The 15,252-nt window shown below is 29.9% G+C and overlaps 1 protein-coding gene across 1 annotated transcript in view; it reads left to right on the top strand.

The window, feature by feature from the left end:
• The first annotated feature begins 9,360 nt into the window (after positions 1-9,360).
• The window catches only part of LOC107441071 (discoidin domain-containing receptor 2), a 62,025-nt gene continuing 56,133 nt past the window's right edge, over positions 9,361-15,252 (top strand). Inside the window, exon 1 of the mRNA XM_087167296.1 lies at positions 9,361-9,574. The gene's annotated coding sequence lies outside the window, so the exon portion shown is untranslated. The remainder of the gene's footprint in view (positions 9,575-15,252) is intronic.

The following is a 15,252-nucleotide window of genomic DNA, read 5'->3' as shown; positions in this document are numbered from 1 at the left end:
TAATTCTAAATTCACTTGATTTACGCAATATCTTAATTTCTGGTTGGTAGAGGACTTAGCCCATGTCCAAGAGGTCGTGGGTTAGATCCCCGCTGGCCGAAGACTCCCTTCCGAGAATCCGTCTGGATTGGTTGAAAATTACAAGGCTACGGAGTTGAACATCAGTAGTCGTAAACCCAAAAACTGGGTCGGTTGTTCAACAACGGATATAATATAATATCTTACTTTTGAGCCGTGAAGGCTCATACGTTCGCCTTTGTGGAGAACCGGATTCGAATCTCGGTGATGGCTGGTCGATACGAATTCCGCATCCGGATTGCGCCGACCACAGTGTTGACGTAAAACATCCTCAGTGGCAGACGGATTTTGGGTTAGTCCCCTTGCAGTCAGGCTAACCATAGGAGGTTTTCGTTGTTTCTCTCCCCATGTAACGTAAATGCGGGTTAGTTGCATCAGGAAGTCCTCCACGAACGCAAATTTCTCCCAATACTCGATCCAGGAGTTCCCTTGTCCTCTGGATTGAGTTCAAAATTACAAGACTACGGAGTTGAACATTAGTAACCTTAAGTAAAAAAAATTGGGTCTGCTGTTCAACGACGGTTATAAAATAAAATATAAAATATCTCAATTTACTTTTTTTTTAATAATTGAACAGACATACTTGAAGCGTGCTTTTTAAAGAAATTTTTGAATACAAAATAAAAATTTAATACCTAGTTGCGTTACGTTTTTATACGATTACCATATATATTTATCCCGTTAAATACCTGTAAATAACCTATTTGGGTAAAAATTTAATTAAAAAAAAATCAAAATTAGCTTGTGAGGAACATTTTAACTACCAACAATAAAAATCCATAATACATTCAGCATTCAGCTATAACATTAAGAGTAATTATTATTTTTTTTTCTAAAACTTTGTACACAGGCTTCTATTAATGTTACCAATATTCTGTTAAAACCTGAAAATGATCCAATAAAAATTTTACTTTTTTGTTTTGAGCGTCCTTTGTTCCTTAACTGCTTGAAGTGTCTATTGGAACATTGGTTGGTATGACAACATAATATATTTGCATATAGTATGTAATCGTAATTACTTGTAATCGTATAGTTTGATTACAAGCAATCACAATTACTTGTAATCAATATTACAATTAATCATGATTACATGTAATCATATATTTTGATTACTTGTAATCATAATTACCCGTAATCGTCTCTGTTGTGATTACTTGTAATCGCTATTACTTGGAATCATGATTACAGTTGGAATCAAAATTTAGTTAAATGTAATCAAGATTTCAAGTAATTGATTTCTGTAATCAATTATTGTAATCAAGTTTACTGCTGTAATCAAAATCCTTAAAAATTGTAATCGCCGTTACGAGTATGTGATTACTGTAATCGACTATTGTAATCACGAATACTGGTTGTAATCAAAGTTGTAATCACGAATACTGCTTGTAATCAAAGCTGTAATCACGATTACAAGTAATTGATTACTGTAACTGTTGTAATCACGATTACAAGTAATTGATTACTGTAACTGTTGTAATCATGATTACAAGTAATTGATTACTGTAGTCGAAAAATGCAATCGATAGCAATTTTGCCCAACTCTGGTAAGAACGACTCATCAGTGAATGGTACATTCTTGTAGTTGTCGAACGCTGGTTGCTTTTCAATATTTTAAAAGTGGATGGGGGGATTTCTCCCCTTCTATTCCCACCCCCTCCACTTGTCAAAAAACGTGACTGAAGAGTGTGTTTATAATAGATGTAATCCTGACTCTTGAAGAACGACATCTTTCCTTTTTGTCTTGTCAGTTTATTACCGGAAAAAAAGGAACTATTCACTCACTTGCTTTCTGTAGGGAAAGGGACATTTCGTTTTTAATTAGTCGACTGTGATTTTTCTAGATTTATTGTAAGAGGATTTCTTCCCTTTTCAAGTTGCTTGTTTCATGCTTTGAGAATTTTAAATAAAGAAAATATGTTCCAGCAGCTCCATGCAGAATAATGATAATAAAAAATAAAAAAAACAATATGCACAAAGATTTGAGGATAGCAAAAAAAAAATTACTAAATCATATTCCTGTTTTTTTAAAGAATTTTGTTAAGATGACTTTCCAGTTCTGCGCTTTCAACTTTCACGATTTAAAATAATTTTATAAAATTTAAGGCCAATCAGATCATCAAACGAGTAATATAAAAAAAAATTAGATCAATTCCTTCTTAGGTCAAAGAAAACTTTTATAAATTTGCTTTTTATTAAATGATTAAATTTTTTTTATCCTTTATAAAACTAAAATTAATTAATTAAATTTAATGAATGAATTAATATTTGAAAAAAAACTGTATTAACATCATGTGTTATCCGCTAAGAGTTTAAAATAGGTAGTAGGAATAGAAAAAAAATAGGAATAATAGGAATAGTAGGAATTGAAAAAAAAGTAAGTAAATTCTCTCCAAATAAATGTTGAGATAAAAATATTTAAATCATTTTATACAATTATTTTTCATCGTGTATCATCAGCCTTTGATGAAAACTATTGTTATATTTTTGAACAAAAAACCATTTTTTTTTTCTTCAAAAATATAAAATAGATATTTTTTTGAAAAGGTTTCCATTCGATTTCCCAAGACGTTCTAAAAACTATCAAACGCTTTTTCTTAACGAAGTATGTCTTCTCAACAACTTTTAGTTCGCTTTCCTGAAAGTATGGTATTCAAAAGTGTGTCAATACGTCGAGATTAAGAAAATCCTAAAATCTAAGATCTTAATATATGATATTGTGTTATTTCTACAATATTAAATATTTCCGTAAAAAAATACAATTTCTGTTCTTTAATTTTTTTTTAAGTTAATGATAGGAACAAAATATATGAAGGAAATTAATTAAAAGGAACTTAGTGTAATGAATATGCTAAAAACAAATGACGAGAACACAGGAGGAAAAAAAATTCTTTTTGTGTAATTACTTTTAGAGTGTTAAATAATATCTACCGTTTTCTAATTATCTAAGCTATTTTCTTCATTCCTTAAAAACGTAGAAATTTTTTTTTCTTCGCTTTTTTTGGATCTGTTTCTGAATGATTATTTTTTTTCTTCGTCTTTTAATTAACAATGGACACGAATGGCACACGTGAAGTGTTAAGGAATGAAGGGATAAATATATATTCGAAGGGGATAAAAGTTCTGTTAATTGATTTAAACTAAAATTGTTAAAGTGAAAAATTGAACTTTGATTTCAATTTATTAAATTTGAACTGTGCTTTAGAAAACCATCTGGGGACTTAGCTATAAATCCACGGTTAACCATGGTCCAAATATTCGAAATCTTCTGAAAATATTTTTTAGCATATTGCAGTTATACTGTTAAAAATAGTGAGTTGTAGTTAAGTATGTATATATGTATGGGGATAAAATAAATTTTCCAAGAGATTTTATAGCTATTCATGGTCAATTAACTTATAAACTAACTTTGAAATTGTTTATTTTTCATTTTAATGATCTATCATTGGTTACTTAATAGAATAACTAGGTAAAGTATGAATTTTTCATCTAATATATTCAACTGGCTTGTCTAATTATTTCATGATATATCTAGTTGTTATATGATATAACTGAGATCTCATTAACGGAACATCACATCCTTTTATCTCGGAATTTTTTTTATTATTGCTATTATCATTTTTTTCTTTTTCTACTATTATTTTTTTCTTAAATATAATATCGGGCAATGCCACTTAACTAGACCTACTATGTATTTCAGACTATGTATTACCAAAGCGCCTATGTGATTGTTGACATTCTATTGACTGTGTGAACATTCACCTGTGGAAGTCAACAACCACTAATTTTGGTCATTTATCAATGGTCATTTGTCATTTGTTATGCATTTGTCTTTTTTATTAGTCATTTGGTCATTTGTTATGCGATATATAAGTTCAAAATGAAGAATAAAACATAGAAAAATTATAGACATATGAAAAAAAGGGGGTGAACTTATTGTTTTTCTTAACTTTCTTAGTGTTTTCTTGTATTTTTTTATTTATTATATATATATATATATATATATATATATATATATATATATATATATATATAAACACAAAAAACCTCAATTAATCTTTTTAATTTAGTTTCTTTGTTCTAAAACTTCATTTTAATTAACTATTCGAATCTAAATACTTTCTCACACTTTTAAAAGCCACATCCTGTTCTTAAATCTGTTTTTGGCACAAGTATGCATTTAATTAAAAGCAGGACATTTTTCCCTTTCCTCTGTGTGGGAAACGCTCGATCTATTTCATAAACCAATAGCAACTACTAAGATTTCCCTCTTTCCCTAAATTAAGACATTTTACGGATTTTACTTTGCAAGATTTTCCCTATCATATAACCAAGGAGCGCAACTTTTCGTGTTCACTTTTCACACTTTCATGACTGCTTCTATCTAATAATTAATAAATAAATTTTGTACCCTCCTTCCCGGCCTAGGACCTGTTTTAATCCTTCACTCGGCAACGACGTTATATATTGTATATATCACGTCATGTTCTTTATTGAACCTCGTTGAACCATTGTTATGCAACCACGTCATGTTCTTTATTGGATTTATCAGACAGTGCGAATATAAAATAGTTAAATGTGTCCAATAAACTATTTCTTTGCTCAAATAAAACTATGAGTTAGAAATGATCACATATGATATTTTTAATAATATGTGAATAGCTGATAGTAAAATTTTAAAAAATGACGAATGCTTCACCCATCAGAAAATTCCATTACGTTTTTTCGCTCATCCCTATTTATGAATGAATTAATATTTAAAAAAACTGTATTAACATTAAGTGTCATCGCCTAAAAGTTTAAAAAAAATGCATTTGAACTTGAGTGGAGGAATGAGAAATATTTAGTACAAATAAAATAGTGCAAATTCAGAGAAAATGTGTCAGAGAAATGCGTCTGCACTAATTATTTAGAATATTTAAGGTCACTTCTTCGAACCAATAAGATTGACTCCAGGACGTAAAAATCCAATCATTAGATCACAGGTTATTCAGAGTCTGTTTTTTTCTCGCACTTCACAAAAACTGGACATGAGGGTGGAAATTTTAACTTCCTTAAATATACTTGACATTTTGAATTTTAATTGTACGAAACTATTCCTTATTTAGATGAAAAAGAAGGAATATTTTGCTTATTTCAATTTATAAAGTGGCACAGTGTGAAAAGACTGCTATAAAAAACTTTTATGTTTCGTTTAGACAATTCTGGAAATCTTTAAATTTATATATATATATATATATATATATATATATATATATATATATATATATATATATATATATATATATATATATATATATATATATATATATATATATATATATATATATATATATTTAAAAAAATTGACGAAAAATTATCTGGGGCGAGTTTAAAACTAAAACTTTTTAGAACATCTTTCGTTAAATTGTTCTTTTTTTTTCTTTCCTTTTTTTACAAATTATAACAGGACCCTTGTGTAACCCTATTTTTTCATTTATTCCCAGTTATTGTTATAGAATAAATTCAATCAATTCGAAACAACTTTTTATTGTAAGAAATTATTCCACAACAACGGTATGTAAATAAAGTAAAATTGAAAATTTTTTCTTCAGCATATTTCAAATTTAAATTATTACAACACAATATATTCCAAAACTGGAATATGCAAGACCAAGAAAAAAAAATGCATGTAGAATTCTCTAAAATTATGCGACAACGACTTCAAAATTTGCAATATTTTGTAAAACGAAGAAATAGTTTTAAAGAGCGAGAAGATCGATTGGGTTTCGCGAGGCTCATATGGTAAACATATAAGGCAGCAACACGTGGCAATGCGATATTCTCTGCACAACCTACCTTCCGATTGGCGCACACCCTGAAAATCAGAGCACGGCGTATCGATCCCTTCGAAAAAAACCTGTTGCACTCCTCCAGGAAATATGAGGTTACGCACTACCTAACACTTCCAATCCAAATCTTGCTTTTCACAATTTTATGGTTCGGAATTTTTTTTTCTCCAAATGAAATGGTGAGCTAAATTATTCCAAACTGTTCCAATCCACCTTCAGAGAATGCTATATCGCGGAAGAAACGCTTCATTTCTAATTGTTTCTCTCCTACATAAGTAATTTAAAATTTAATGTTTAGGAAGATGAACACAAAGTAAACCATGATGTTTCAAATGCTAATAAAAAAATCAAAATGCAAGGAAATTAAGGCGAAGCAAGAAATCTAACAAAAATTTATTTACATTTTAATATTTTGAAAATTATTTTTCAATGTTTGAGACTTCATGGTTTATTCAATTTTTAAAAGCTTTTAAAGGTGCTTTTTTCAGTTGGCGTTTTTACAAAGTGCTTTTTTCTCTCCCTTCAGTGATATCTGGTGGATCCCATGCATTTCACGAAAAATGTGGAGTTAGCCCACGTTATGACTTGCGCATACGCGCACCCTTGAAACCGAAACCCGAGTGCTCCAATTCGGATAGAGAATATCAGATCCTTATGAAATGTTTTTCTTTTTAATTTATTTTAATTTTGTTCTTGTTTATTTCATTTTACTTCTAACACTTTTTTTGACGTAGGGTGTAAGGGTACTTTTGTTCTGAGTTCAGGGTCAAGTTAAATTCACTCGGTGATGTGGGAAAGTACTGATTGTTTCGATTTACGCCCGTTTCTTTTTGGGTTTTTTTAAACGCTAAAACTGTTTATAAAAAAGTTTTTTTTTCAATAATATCATTGATTGAATATGAATTTTTTGAGTGCTTGAAAAGTTTTGTAAAGTGCTTGAAAAGTTTTGTAAAGTGCTTGAAAAGTTTTTAAAAAGTACTTATTTTTGATTCGAAGATTTGGCTACGCACATCCTGGATTCAGTTATTCATATATTTTAAAGGTAACATCAGTGATCATTTCCAACTTATAGCTCTATTTGAATATAAAAATAGTTTATTGCCCGCATTTAAATATTTCATTATTTTATATTCGCTGTCTGATAAATTCAATAAAGAACATTACGTGTAGCACATGTGGTCCATGTCACCCAATTAATATTTTTATAATTGTCTGATACCACGCACCTTTTCTTTTTCTTCCATTCCTACTATTAGTTCACAATCGCCCTATATAGATTTCTACATCTTGTTCAAATTTTCAATCTTTAATAAAATATTCTTCATTCTTCCACTCAAACACATTTTTTAAATCTTGTAGTGGATGAGACTTGATGTTAATGTAGTTTTTTCAAATATTAATTCATTCATTAAACATAATAAATTAATTATAGTTTTATATGAGAAAAAAAATTGCAATTGGGTGAAATATAGCCTACGTCACAGGTTGTGTTGTTCCTACTAAATTTAACCCATGAACGGCATTTTCTGCGAGCCTAACTTCAAGCCACAAATAAACAAACGAAGTGTTCGATCGCTTAAATAGCTGCTCGCCAGATTTTATTGCATTATAAAGAAAAGTTATTGAAACTAAATACAACTAAATAAACAACAACAACTAAAACAAATAACAACTACTAATAACAATAACTAAATAAACAACAACTAAATTCCATTCGTTTAGCATTGCGTCATATGTTGTTCCTACTAAATCGAAGTAGTTGTGTTTTTTTTCATATTATACCCAATTATTGAAGTAACTAAATAGAATTTTTCTTTTTTGACGACCTAAGTAAGAATTTACTTCAAAATTTTCTTTATATTACTTGTTTCAGATAAAACAAAGTTTACTCTAAAGTTTAAAATACTAATGGAAATAAAATAAGAATTTCCTACTCCCGTCATATAACTGCTTCAAACTTAACATCAACTAACTTGTATATTCCAGTTTGTTTCTAAATAAATGATTCAAAATTATCCTTTGATGTGCAGAAAAGTTTCTTTTTTGTTGTTCGTTTCCTATTTTAAATTATTATTTTTCCTTGAAACAAACAAGTAATGTAAAAAAAAAATTTTTAGAGTCAATTCCTATCTATTAGATCAACAAAGAAAGTTTTTATTTTAGTTACTTTTTACCAAATAATTAAAAAACATTCTGCCATACAAAACTAAAATTAATTCATTAAATTTGCATAATAAATTTAATATTTGAAAAAACTGTATTAACATCAAGTATTATCCAAAACAAGTAAAAACATAAATGTATTTTAACCTAAATTGATGAATAAAAAGTATTTTTTTTAACGATTGAAAATTTGAAGAAGATATATAAATATCTATAGGGAGAGCATACATTTGGTGACTTGCACCACACGTGCTACCACGTAACGTTCTTTAATGCATTTATTACCTGACACAGCGAATATAAATTGGTACACGAATTATATATATCTATATATATATATATATATATATATATATATATATATATATATATATATATATATATATATATATATATATATATATATATATATATATATATATATATATATATATATATATATATATATATATATATATATATATATACAGGGTGATTGAAAATGGGAAAAATTTTAGGAAGTGATAGGAGATAGTACACACCCAGACAAACAATTTTTATCAAAGAATGCATTGTCGAAAACAAAACCCAAAACCGCTAGAGGGCGTCCAAGTTTATGTTCGTATATGAGGCAAAAACACACAAAGAACGATGAAGTTAAGTTATAAAAGCAAATTTAATGGCATGTGATTACAATAAGTGTTCAAAACAGTGGCCGGCAGCGGCTATGCTGGTACAACGGCGAAGAAAATATAGGCGAACTTTTCCTGCAGCGGCCGAAAGCTTGACGACAAATAACGTAGCGCAGTAACTCGCAATAGGAATAGAGCTTTCTTGTTTGCATGAAAAAACTTTCCAAATTCGCCAGCACCTTTGCGTTTTGTTTTCGACCATGCATTCTTTGATAAAAATTGTTTGTCTGGGTGTGTACTATCGCTTCCTAAAATTTTTCCCATCTTCTTAGAACCACCCTGCATATATATATATATATATATATATATATATATATATATATATATATATATATATATATATATATATATATATATATATATATATATATATATATATATATATATATATATATATTTATATATATTTATATATATATATATATATATATATATATATATATATATATATATATATATATATATATATATATATATATATATATATATATTTATCTCTCTTAGTCACCTGTCCCATCTTGATAAATGTGAACTCTGAAATCTATCCTGATCCTTTATATGAATGATACCTCGGAGCAAGAGAGAGGGGATGTTATGAATATTTCTCTTCCCTTGGCGATGTTCGATTTGGCGACAAAGCAGCCACCGCATTTCATGCCTCCGGAAGCTCCAGGTTTATTCAGTTCGCGTGAAGTATTGAGGAGAAGCGGTATGAATGGTTTAGCAAATCATCATGGATTATGAGATGCGATTTCATGTTCATCGAACTTGACTGAATTCGTAGAACGAAGACACATTTTTTTTTCAAAGGATGTTTTCTCGAATATAAGACGGGTAAGTAAACACATTTATTATTTTTTAAAACGAAATATTTATATCGAAATAACATATAAATAATATCTATTAAATAAATACTCTTAATGTAAATATATATTTAAGCTATAATGTAGCTGTGCATAATAATAGAATTTAATAAATTACACACGTTATTTGTTTATGCATAGATGCAGTATTTGAGAATCATTCAATTCAATCAATTGAATAGATAAATTATAATGCAAATAAAAGTGATAATGCAAATGAAAAAAAAGTGATAATATCGCGCATAAATAGTTTATTATTTATATATAAAATATATTATGTTGATTGATAAAAATTGTATAAGAATATTCATTTTAAAAATTAAGATAGTATGAAGAAAACTATAAGAATTTTTTAATTTTAAGAAACTAGCTTCTTAAGAAAAGCAAAATAGTAAGCATATCCAGGTATAATTCAACATTTACAGAATTTTTAATAAAGGATTACTATATTTATTGTTTGAGCAGTAGTGGCTCTGGGCATAGAGCCTTCGCCTCCTCACCGGGTTCAAATCCCAGCGATGACTGGTCGATACGAACTCCGCATCCGGCTTGCACTGACCGCAGCGAAGTTAAATATCTTCAGTGGTCGACGGATCATGGGTTAGTCTCCTTGCCGTCGGACTAACCGTGGGAGGTTTTCGTGTTTTTCCTCTGCATTAGATGCAAATGCGGGTTAGTTCCATCAAAAAGCCCTCCACGAAGGCAAAAATTTCTCCCAATACTCGATCCAGGAGTTCCCTTGTCTTCTGAATTGGATTCAAAATTACAAAACTACGACGGTGGACATAGGCAATCGTAAACTCGAAATCGGGTCGGTTGTTTAACGACTGTTATAAAAAAATTATATTTATAGTTTAATTACATATTTTATTTTAAATTGCATATAGTTGAGCATCATATTTTTTTATTTAAAAAAAAGGTTGCTGAATTTTATAATTAGTTGGGTGATTTTGCTTCACGTGGTGCTCGTGCATGCTTCATTGTTATTTTTTCTTCCTTGAAATTTCAATCATTTGTTAGATTTTTGAAAAATGATCGTATTGTTTATATAGAATATATCTTATAAACTTATATCATATAATAATTAATTCAAATTGTAAACAGTTTTATGTCTTTTTGAGTCCTATACTTTTAAAAACTCACTCTGCCATTTACCACTTTGACTCTATTTAATTTAGTCATTTATGTTGATTTTGACTATAAGGCAAATGCGAGTTTGTAAAATGAAGATCTCGAGGCAGATATTTTTTTTGTAGGAGTGGATAAATAGTCATTATTTGAAACAAAAAAAGGTGAAAAAACACTTAAAATTACGACAACTTTCTAACAAATTGGAATTTCGTAAAACTTTCGCGTAAGTTCGTAAATGAAAATTGCCCCTTTTCAATGTTCAACTCTTTACTCTGGAAGTTCAATAGTTAATAATCCTCGAATTAATTATTAAGAGTTATAGATTTTTTTCTATTTCATCGTAATCCTTGCACATTTTTCAATGTGTAATTGTTGTAACTTCAAGTCTCTTAATCTTTGTGCTGCCAAATAAAATGTGACATATTGTTGATAATCCTAAACAAGGCGTACTTATAATATTTTAATATACATTGAAAAGTGTAATTTTAAATTTATAACTAAAATAAATCACTTTTTTTTACATATTTTTAAATTATGAGCTCAATATTTTGTCATTCTATTTCCAAATCATTCAGAATCAAATTTCAAAGTTACCATTTGTAACTATACATTGTGATCAAAGTGGTAACTATAATCCCAACCAATTATTAACTGTACTTGAATTGTTTCACTGACAATTGTAAGTAATCTTGTTTGTAGTTAACGCAAAAAGTCGTAAATTTAAAATTTGATTTCTCAGGAACTTTTCGACCGATTTCATTCAATCTTGTATTTTTCCTTCGAAAGCTACATTATTTTAAAAAATTGAAACATTTATATCCCTTTTTAACCAAAATTTTTCGACTATTATTAAATAAAGTTATAAAAAAATAATAGTATTTTTGATCTGTTTTTTGCATAGAATTATCTTTGGATAAACGAATTTCATAATTATGTGCTTTTTGACTCCCTCAGTTGTTCGCTCAGAAATTTCGAGATAATAGTGAAATACATAATCTCGAAGGAATACGGTGCATGACCGTACTCCTGACCAAACTATTTTATTTTATAACCATCGTTGAACAGCTAACCTAATTTTTGGGTTTACGATGGGTTAATTACGATGGTTTAATTTTTGGGTTACTATTGTTCAACTCCGTAGCCTTGTAGTTTTGAATCCAATCCAGAAGACAAGGGAATTCTTGTATCAAATATTGGGAGAAATTAGCCTTCACCGAGGACTTTTTGATGAAAGTAACACGCATTTGCGTTACATGGTGAGAAAAACCTCCCACTGTTAGCCTGACAGTAAGGGGACTCTAACCTAACATCATCTGCTCTATTTATTTTTGTTGTTGTTTTCTTTTATAACCGTCGTTGAACAGCCGACGCAATATATTGGGCTTACGACTGCTATTGTTCAACTCCGCAGCCTTGTAATTTTGAACCCAGACAAGGGAACTCCTGAATCACGTATTGGGAGAAATTTGCTGTCCTGGAGGACTTTTTGATGGAACTAAACCAAATTTGCGTTACATGGAGAAGAAGACCACGAGAAGCCTGACGGTAAAGGGACTCTAACCCATGACCCGTCTACAATTGAGGGTATTTCACGTCAGCACTGTGGTCGATGCAAGTCAGGTGCTGATTCGTATCGACCAGCCGTCGCCGGGATTCAAACCCGGCTCACCTCATTGGAGCGTGAACGCTCTATCCCTTTTTTCCGCTCTTCTGATCAAACTTTCGATCATTCTCCTGACCAAACTATTGAATTCTTTTTCCAGATTGCACCCCTGCCTTTTGGATCAAAAATCATATATTGTCGATAAAAGGAATGTTTATGCAGAGAAAGAACCTTTTTTTTTTTTGTCAAATTGTATTACTTAAAATATTATATGCACTAACTAGCATATTTGAAGTTATCCATTTAAGACATTTAGAATGAGTCCTAATGAGCTTTGAAGAAATCGATTCCTGAAAATTTCTTTTCAGAAAAGAATAACAGGCTTTCAGTATGTGATTTCTTATCACACCATTTTGGGCTAAATTCGGAGAAATAGGTTCCTGAATATTTCTAATCGGAGAAAATAAACTCAGTGTGACGTCATGCTATTGTTTTGTAACGTAACTACCGATTATTAAACATCAATTCACGAGTATATATGACATGTTAACTCGAATTATTCATGAGGTACCTTTTGAGATATCATTCTACATCACTTTGGACGAAATTGGAAGAAATATGTTCCTGAAAATGTAACGTTTTTTGGAATTAAAAGATCTTTTATTTCTGGAACAAAAGTAAAGAAATGGATTGCTCTTAAAAATTTTTTTTAACTCGAACTTAAAATTTTTCAGTTTATCCATGTATTCTTCCGAAGATTTAAAAGTTTTGAGTTCAAAAATTAAATAAGCTTGTTTTAAAATACGTAACTCCATACACGATTTTTATTGTGTTTCTTAATTTAGTTATATTAGATTCAAATATGAAGGCAGTTTCGTCCAACCATTCTAATTTACGAACGGTTTTGAAATTCTATAACATTTTCAGCTTAAATAATAATTCGGCATTAATCCATAAAATGAAATTTAATAAACTATCACAAAAAAAGAAGAAATAACATTTTGCTCATCAAAACGTTATTAAACACTATATAATAAAGCAGAAATCCATTAAAACTTTCACAATCCGAAAAAGTAACAGGCCATTGTAAATTCCGCCATCAGCTCGCCAAAACGTCGGATCTGAAGTGGCTTCATTCTGGTTGGTTTGTATCTCTAAATAATTATTGCTCGCCAATATGATTATTGCTCGTACTACTTGTGCAATTCTTTTCGGGGCAGGGGTGGAGCATCATAAAAATTGTTCTAAAATATATTTGAATAAGGAAAATATTGCTAATAAAAAGATATATATTTTAGTTTAATAACTTTTTTTTTATAACCGTCGTTTTTTTTAATAACCGACCCAATTTTATGGGTTTACGAGTACTAATGTTCTACTCCGTAGCCTTGTAACTTTGAACCCAATCCAGAAGACAAGGGTACTCCAGGATCGAGCATTGGGAGAAATTTGCCTTCGTGGAGGACTTTTTGTTGGTGCTAACCCGCATTTGTGTTATATGGAGAGGAAACCACGAGGACCTCTCACGGTTAGCCTGACGGCAAGGGAACTCTAACCCACGATCCATCTACCACTGAGGATATTTCACGTCAGCACTGTGGTCTGTGCGAGCCGGAACTCGTATCGACTGGGATTTGAACCCGGTTCACCTCATTGGAAGAGACGAACGCTCCTGAGCCATCACGGCTCATCTATTTTAGTTTGTCATTAAAAATTTCCGAAAAAATTAATTTTACATACTTAAATTTTAATGGGGGCCCTTGATCGCTCCCGCTGACCAACTCCGATCGCAATAATTATTGTTTCTTGGCAGAAAACAGTATTCACTTAACATGTATGCATTAAAAGTAATTCTGTCTGCTTGAGCCTCCTCTTCCCACCTCCAAATCTATATATATTTAAATCTATGGGTGAGCAGAAATAATTTTTCGAAGTAATCCTCTTTTAAAATAACATTTATATTGTAATCTATCTTCTATATTATATAAAACGCTAATACGTATGTATTAATAAAACTGATGATATTTCTTTTCTCGCGTTGGCAACAGTTTTCATTTTTAATTGATAGGATTCGGCGCGCAAGAGCAAGTAGTGAGCATCATATGTCTAATCGGGTGAATTCTCACTGAATTGGGTATAATATGAAAAAAGCACAATTACTTCCACTTACTAGGAATAACATTTACCTTTTAGTTTAATTAATAAACTGAGTTTTAAATATGTTTACTAAATTCATAAACTTTTTTTTAAACAACAATATAAATTATTTCCAAAGGAACTAGACTAATACAATTCCTACCTGGCGAGTAGCGACTTATGACAAAACACTTCGTTTGATGCTTTTACTTGTTGCTAGAAATCAGGTTCGCAGAAAATGCTGTTTACTAGTTAAATTTAGTAGGAATAACACGATCTGTGACGTATGCTATAGTATACCCAATTGTAAAGTGATTAATAAGATCAGACCACCTTTCTAAATAACTTTATCCTAAATCGTAGTGCTGAATTACATTATAATAATGATAAAAAGCAATTTCTTCTCTTGAATCAAAACACTTGAATTAAAAGCAAATTAATAGTAGTATAGGAAAATAACTTTAAATTTGGGATACAAAAATATTTATAGTAAAACAATACCTTTATGACTTTTATTATTTTTATACTGATGACAACCAAAACAATATGGAAATGAATGTATAAAAACTGGATCCTACCTGGTGATTTTTCGGCCAATAAAATTGCGTCGGCCAGTAAAATTAAAAAATTTTCAGCTAATGCACTAAAGTGTTGCTCAAAAAAGAAAAAAAAAACTTATATTTGATGTAAAGAACTCGATACTCGCAGCCTTAGCATTTTGAAAACCAAATTTTCTTTAAACTTTCCAAAATGTTGTTTCGTCAGACAGTTTTTGAGTT

This window comes from Parasteatoda tepidariorum, chromosome 7 (genome assembly GCF_982258835.1).
Source record: "Parasteatoda tepidariorum strain Cologne lab strain chromosome 7, Ptep-v5.0, whole genome shotgun sequence".
Classification (NCBI taxonomy): domain Eukaryota; kingdom Metazoa; phylum Arthropoda; class Arachnida; order Araneae; family Theridiidae; genus Parasteatoda; species Parasteatoda tepidariorum.
The sequence above is the reverse complement of the archived record's forward strand: the minus strand, read 5'-3'. Positions and strand labels throughout refer to the sequence as shown.